Here is an 8301-nt window from a genome sequence, read left to right on the forward strand (position 1 = left end):
TTTACAAGCCTAGCATGTGGCCTTTGTAATGAGGTCAATTAGCAAATGAAACAGTATACTTTTACACTTGATATGGATGCTATAAACGAGTGTAGCACACAGAGAAAGTGCTTTACTTCAGCGTTACTCGTATCGTGTACCCAGGGAGCCCAGGATCATTCACTGTCATAAAGAGAAGAAAACTTAAGATGAAACTAATAATAGTAATATAATGGTTGTGTTAGGACCAGTATTTCAATCCTAATTATATCGATAATTTCAGCTCGTCTCTAAATTCTAGCCACTAGCCATGTCACAAGTAGTTTCAACCGTGGCCTCGATCGGTTTACTGACGGAGAAAACTAGGCATTGAGACATAGGTGAGAATAAATTAATCTCATTACCTTGCCCCTAAGTAGATTAATGAAAGCATATGAACTTAGTGTTTATGCGCGTGTTTACAATACATGACGGTGTTGTCTTGGAAACGATTGTCCGAAATGGTCTGAAAAGCCTAAAAATTGCTAGTGCTTGGGGAGGGGGGGGGCAACCTGTTTTGTGTGATCAGAGACTTTTTGTCTGCATGATGTAAAAAATCAACCTACTCACCCCAGGCCGAAGAAATGACCAGTTTTAGACTCAAGTCTGAACAGAACATACTATAGTATTATGCCTAGTCTGTAAGGTACGACGTGTGAGTGGACTGTTGAGGGTGGAGCAACACGGCATATCTTACCGTTTCTTGGGCACAAAATAAAATAAAATGTTGGTTTCCGATAACATGACTGCAGCAAATAAGGTAGGTAGCGATTTTTTTTTAATTATGCTGTTTCGTTCGTCTTCTGACTCAACATAACCTTCTAACCCTGGATATGCCATAAGCTTTATGACCCAGAGTAATATTCTCACCACATACATATTTTATTTTTACGACGTAATTTGTCTTGCACACTACAATTATGATAGGTATACAATGCAGTGTCCGTTGGAGGCTAAAATGACAAAGGCTGACTTATTTCAGGAGCAATGTACCATATAGGTGAATTCAATACAACAACCATGTAGAGCCCTTTGTTAGTCTAGTTATCCTAGGTCTTCTGTAGTTATGTTCGATTTTTCATATCAGAGGTGCTTGCCATCAAATTTGCCTCAAACAAGCATATTTTTCTATTTTAAAGTATCATCTGAACCCTGCCATCTTGTCATGATAAAATGTATACATTTAATCTGTATTTCACTGCAATGACAAAGGGTGGGGGGTTTACCTTTGAACCTCACATTACTGTGCTAAATTCAGAGTTTCTAATTTGTTGTGCAACAATGTGTTCCTATACAGTACGAAATTAGTCAGACAAAGACTATTCTCTGGTCTTCTAACATTTTTTGCTTGCACAGAAACTGCACACATACACACACCATCCAAGCACTGACCACATTTACAATCACAGTTCACAACATCAAACTGACTATATCCACTTTGTAAATTAAACAAAACTTTATTTCAAAGCACCTCCATACAAATCAAGCAACAAGAATAACTCAAAACTGAAGCTTTTCATTTCTTCTCATTTTGAACCATCATTCTATGCATCTTGAGAGAAGGCATTTACCGGTATCTTCATATATCTGACGGCATAAGAACCAGAGAATGTACATTAGAATCATATACCACAAGGTTACAAGTGGACACACAATCATGGCCTTACAAAGTTTCTCAGTCCAACCAATCAACACTGCTTTTCAGCCTGGGGCGGTAAAGACTATCATCATAGACACTTTGTCAACAAGTATCAATTCAATTCAATTCAATAACTTTATTTATCCCAAATGGGCAATTCATGGTTTCTGGATTATCAGAGAAGAGGTCACAAGGTGGGAAAATAAAATGTCATGCAAATGAGCAGATTTAGAAATTAATGACCAAATAGTCTTATGTATTGTATTCTTTTCAGATAAGGTCTCTCATAAATTAGAAGCACCGAGGCTTTGCAAATTTATATCACTTTATCACAAATATTTATGTGAAGACTTTGACCACTTCATTGCTTCTTGTTTCCTAAAAATATGTCTACAACATGCATTTCATTTCAGTTCATGACAACTGAAGTGCTGTAGTGATACTATGGTGAACACATTGGACTGTAAATGTTTACCTCGAGAAGTGGTTAGAACAGATCCCTGAAACAGGAGTAACGTCACTCAACATCAGATTTGCAAGGTCTTACTTCTGGTGTATTCTTCTCTTGTGATCTGTATCTACATCCACAGTAATGTGAAAGTCTGAAGTTAAAGAAAAAATACTATAGTATTAGTGATTATGTGAAGACATTGTAGGGAGTTAATCCTGTTTGGTTCAACGTTTTGTACCGCACGCACACACAGACACACACACACACACACCACCACCACCACCACGGTAGGAAGAGGATTAACTTGGTAACAGAAATCATGGGCAAGCTTGTCACAATCAGGAGAACACAAGTCTTCACAGAAATCAGAACAGGTCTGTGAGTGTATGGATCTCATCATACTGTGACAAAGTCAACATATTACAGCTTTAGAAACACTTAGGAGAGGTTCCTTGCTTTCCTTCAAAAATGCATGTTTAGTCATTTGTATTGCACTCATCATGGCCTCAAAACAGTTCCAAGAACATCACAGATTTAAACAGTGTTTTATTTAAGGGCGGTAAGTAGGTAAAATCTACCGGGGTTCCCCACCTAAACTATGATACATTGCATGGGAAGCACTACCAGTTTTACCTCTTTCCCCCTTTCTGTTACCGGGGTTCCCAAACCTTAGCAAAAACACTGTTAAAATATCTTTTGTAATCACCTGTTTGCACTTGGAGCCCCTTCCATATTATCACCACAGTTCAGCTACCTGTAACATAATATATAAATATTATCAATACTTGTGACAATTAAAATCTCTCAATTGAAGGATAGTTCTTGTATGATATGCTGCATGAGCTCAGAAGCTAATACATTGTGGTAATCAAAAGCTGATATTGCATCGCATCATACGAACGAGACATTATATCATCACTGCTCATCACTTAAGTTGAAACTTAACAACAATGGTAAGACAAGAAGGTCAGATCCATGCTAGGGCAGGGTTGAAATTAATACAGACAGGCCATGAAAGGAAAGTATGATACATTCAACAACTGTGGCTCCTGAGGAGATGGCATGTATAGTATTACACTAAGCAAGCTTCAATGACACCAAAATACCAAGCATTTAATACTGAACAGTCTGGTTTAACATGGACGTGACATTGAACAAAATGTATTCCAATGGCTCTTAGATTATTCTGTCGCAGGAATAAATATGTACCAAAGAATTGTGGAATGCTGGATGTGAATGACTTCTTGTAGCAACAATGTGGTAAAGACCCCCCCAACTCCTCCACTCTCAATTGATTTATCTTATGCTCACAAGAGGGGGTGGTGGACAACTTTACAGAGGTTGAAGACTGAATGTTTTCATCTTCCGTCCTCCAGTTGTTCAAGGAATTACACATCAAGGCATGACATGTGTTATTTCACTTACAATGTTATCCATGGTATGTCTAAAGAATCACACACGTGCCTGTGTAACTAGAAGTAGGACCTTGTATGTACAGATGAACTACTTCTTCCTCAATGTTGCAACCTTGAATAAACCCTGGGAATATAGAAATAGATTAGCCATGCTATATAAAGAGTGCACACTGCTCATTTAATGAAAATAGTGTTCAGTAACATTGTATTGTATTACCTCATACATTTTCTGAACTTGCACTTGTTTCAAACTTTTCTCAAAGTTTGGTAGCTATGAAGAACTTGTGTTTGTACAAGTAAATCACATCAGGGGTCAAGAATTTTGGTCAAATTGTTTAAATATTTGTCATAAATTCTCAGCCTGGTCCTTTCTCTCTCAATTTCTGGTATTACATCCTGTAGTATGGCAGATAAGGTTATCCTACCCTTGAGAACTAGAATGCAGCACTGGATATTGCATAGTGGTAAATAACTGGGTTACACAGTTCAGAGTCAAATTTATACTTGTACAAAACTACTCCCCTGTGTGAAATACAGTTGCATATTAGGCCACGCAACACTTCATAAATGCTAGATTGCTGTATCACAGTATACCGTTTGTTGGCACATTAAATAGGGCGACCTATGAATGACCTCGTCACACAATGAATGGCAAGAATCTCCAAGACCTATTCTATAGGAAGGTGACTGAACATGAAAAAGCCTATACTAAAGAAAATCCTTCAAAACAGCCTTCTTACCTTGATTGACTCAGTGGATCAAATGCTGACTTAGTAGTAGACACTATTCACACGTCACATTCCAGTGAATACATGGAAGCAATCTTGAATGGTGCTGAGGTCAACAAAATACAGAAAGCTAGACACTTCAGGGCAAAGCTTTTCTTCTAGCAGTTTCTTGATATGCTAACCAGTCAGATTGGCGACTCTGAAAACCTTTGTGGGAAGGAACAAGAGAAAGCCCAAGGTTAAGATTAATTATACAACTTGCCAAGAAAGGGAGAACACACTTTCTCTTTTTCAATGGACATTTCTTAGAGTTTCAGCATGTATGGATGAAATGATTACGTTGGATAGCTGAAACAAAATTTCACAAATCTACAAAATAATAAAGTAATACTGGTCTCAGAATCATACTTAGGTCAGCAATGTATTTCAGACATATGCTTATCTCAATGAAGTACAATCATCATAGACCAACCAACCACAAGTTTTCTCAAACCCAATCTCGTAGTTACGAGTAGCCAATCAGAATCTGTCTTACTATACTCAGCATGATTTCTTTCTAGCGCTTACGTTTACGGCCATTTTTCTTTTGTGACACCCACTACTTACATCTGACACAAGACCACAAGTTTTCTCAACCCCAATCTCATACTTTATGAGTAGCCAATCAGAATCTCCCTTACAATATAACACTCGATGTTTGAAAGTGAAAGAAAGAGAACCACCAAACCATAATGATAACATCATTGTCTGCACTCTGTGCTCAAGCACTTTTTTGAACAGAACGCTCTGAAGCACTGTACCCATAATGTTTTAGTGCATTACACATTTTCATTCATTGAGTAAATTCACTGTGTTCTCGTGAGCCTCAAGAAAACCTATGGTATTGTGTCAGATGTAGGTAACGGGCACTCACATATGAAGATAAATGTAAGTGCTAGGAAGAAATTGCACCCAGTACACTACATCAGATTTGGATCAACCCAGCTCTTTCAGTGTTTCTGAACAGAACACAGTGGCTTAAAATTGAAAATCGATTTTCATTGACTGATAAAAGGCATGTTTTATAGAAACATAATGCGAAGACACCCAATTTCCATAATCTGGCTTGTAACACTACACAATTTTCAGCAAGTTAGAGAACCCAAATGTTGAGAACAAATCTTCAACTTACAGCTTCTTTTAAATGATACCGAGGGTTCTAGTAGATTTTATCTATGTGCTACTTATAACATAAGTAACTCGTGGGGAAAAAAAAGATGCAACTACCTGATGGAGATGTGTCATCCTCTTGATAATCTTGTGAATGTCCAGTCTGTAACCTGGTTGATAGGGAAGAATGAAAGCATAATCAGATTTCTGACAAGATATAACTATATGCCAGGATTCAGTAGGGAGAACACACTGAGATGGTACCACTCAGGCAAATCTAACAGGAACAAGTTTTCATCTTCGTTCATGAGAACTCGAAGCGAGCTAGGGTTATATTGTCATCATCGTGGATAGTAATTCACTGAGAAATCCTATTATATCTTAGTGTATTTTGTCACATGTTACAAAAGTGCTTCCTAAGTTTCCACAAAGTTTAAGAATCATGATTTACAGAACAATTCCAGTACAGCATTGATATATCAAAATTTTGTGAAATTTCAAAATTCAATGCCTTGTGTTAATTCAGGGATGTCACCTACCTGATTAAAGCATGTGATTCTTTCAAAGTCTTCATCTGTTAAATGAGAAAAGAAAATGAAAACACATTACCTTCTGGCAAGGTATAAGACTAAATATATGTTGGCAGAAAGTTAACACTGAGATGGTACCACTCAGGCAAATCTAACAGGAACAAGTTTTCATCTTCGTTCACGTGAACTCGAAGCGAGCTAGGATTATATTGTCATCACCGTGGTTACCACTCAGGTGTAATTCATTTTAACTAATGATTACTCAGTATTGCTTTTGCATCTTGAAAGCAGGTCTGAAGGGTGAAGTGGATTTTGAAATTGAGAGTAAAACTTGACAAGAGTACATGCTGAGAAAAATGAAATACGCAATTTGGGATTTTCTTATACATACATACACACACACACTTGACTTGGTTTGGTTAATTAGGATTTACAGTGAATATCTGACCAACTTTCCATCAGATTGTTTTAAATTTCAAATATATTTGCTCACTAGCTTTGCTGCAGTGATTGGTCGATAAAACCACTCCAGTGGCTATACAATTCTATCTAATTGTATTGTGTTAGAGGGTCTAATCCAATCCACTGCAGGGTTCTCCACAATTTAGAAAAATACAGGGGCGCCCTAATTTGCATATGTATTTGCATATCATTAGCATATTTCCAGATCATAATATTAGGAAGTGAAAAAAGTTTCCAAAATCAAAAACTCCTATTTTATTCATTCAGCAAACTAAAATGTACTGAAATGTATTGTAATCACCAATTTCCAAACCTTTCACATAATACACAATGTAAAAATTTCAGGAAGGAGGTTGACAGTTACACAAACGATGTTATAGTAATGTTGGCAAGCATGTTTTACACACAGGAGTGACAACACATGGCATTGTTGATGTACATGTATGCACCTCTAGGCTAGCTATCACTTAGTTTTGAGTTGTTGGTTTCACCTTGTAAATGTGCATGTCATTCATAAAAATTAATTGAAAACAATTCATTTTCCTTTATTTCTCTAAAATTTGATACCCTTTTAATTTTCATGAATGGAAAATGATTTTTCATCCAAATTTGCCGGAAATACGTACATTTTTAATGTGACAAATTTGGGCTAAGAATAACCGAATACGTTCAGTGCAAATGTACAGTAACAAACATGGCTGCCACATCGGAGCTACCTCGTGGTACTACGATCGCGATTCACATCCAAACGTGATCATTTAGGACATAAATTTTACCATGGAACCGTACCGGAGTAGTTATTTCTAAAGAACATGTATAAATTTTAGGATTTTGTTCGTATTTATCGATACAATACGAAAATTGCCGTGACATCGTACATCGTATGCGTACTGTATTACGTATACGGGAAGGCTTGGAAATTACCGGCTTGATATACCCGGCCATAGAAACTACCAACGTACCGTCTTCTACTTTACGACGGTACTACATTTACTGTTTTTGTTTCGGCTACCATTGTTATAATCAAGGCGATAAATAAGTTCATAAATGATGATAGACGCAGTGTCGCTGTTCACTTCCTTCATTAACGGCATTGAATAGAATCTCTTGAAGACGTTCACACCAAAACAAAGGGGCGCTGAACGCAAACAGAGGGGCGGTTCTGTAAACAGAGGGGCGGTGCGCCCCTCAAAAACCCCTCGTGGAGAACACTGCACTGCTCCCCAGCTTGATTAGAATTGTTCAACTGGTCCAGCAAACTGTCACACTGGATATGCAGATTACAATGCAGTGCCAAGTTGAGAATCTATCAGCCACTGATGGGCCAAGTACTTGAATTACAAACTTCATCATCTTTATTACATACCTTGGTATAATTAACCTTGGTTCCAGGAATTCTTCTCACTTCCCAATATTCCATTACCTCCATGGAATTCCACCCTGTCATACCAAATTGTGAAGGTTACAATATAGTAAGTAAAAGTAGGAATGTGCGTGCCTGCATATGTGTGTGTGTGTGTGTGCAGGAGGGGGGGGGGGGGAACAATGTTTTTCTGACCATTCTAGAATTGTTTCGTCTGTTTTAGTTATGGCATGTTTTGAGCGTTGCTGGGTGGTTTTTTTTTGTTTTTTGTTTTTTGTTTGGGGGGGGGGGGGGTTTAAAAAATAAAACGTAATAAAATATATAATCAGGTAAACCTGTTAGTACATCTGGTACCACCTGGCATCCCTCAACCTCCTTTAAATTTTGTCATGCCAAGTTTTCTGACACTCTTCATTACCAAGGCACACACATTGAAATAAAGGAATGCTTGGTTAGATTTATTGATAACTGATGCAATAGTCTGGATGCCAATGTGGTATATGAATAATCTCTAACCCAAAAGAGATATTTTTATTAGATTTAGGA

The 8301-nt window shown here is 37.5% G+C and overlaps 1 long non-coding RNA gene across 1 annotated transcript in view; it reads right to left on the minus strand.

Annotated features, from left to right (window-relative positions):
• Positions 1–1492: 1492 nt before the first annotated feature.
• The window catches only part of LOC144438179 (uncharacterized), an 8211-nt gene continuing 1402 nt past the window's right edge, over positions 1493–8301 (minus strand). The window contains exons 2-9 of the long non-coding RNA XR_013481027.1: positions 7759–7832; positions 5940–5974; positions 5518–5570; positions 4264–4458; positions 3534–3647; positions 2815–2862; positions 2133–2259; positions 1493–1605 (exon numbers count right to left, since the gene is read on the minus strand). This is a non-coding gene — a long non-coding RNA (uncharacterized LOC144438179). The remainder of the gene's footprint in view (positions 1606–2132; positions 2260–2814; positions 2863–3533; positions 3648–4263; positions 4459–5517; positions 5571–5939; positions 5975–7758; positions 7833–8301) is intronic.

The sequence above is a fragment of the Glandiceps talaboti genome, chromosome 7, assembly GCF_964340395.1.
Source record: "Glandiceps talaboti chromosome 7, keGlaTala1.1, whole genome shotgun sequence".
NCBI classification, from domain to species: Eukaryota; Metazoa; Hemichordata; class Enteropneusta; family Spengelidae; genus Glandiceps; species Glandiceps talaboti.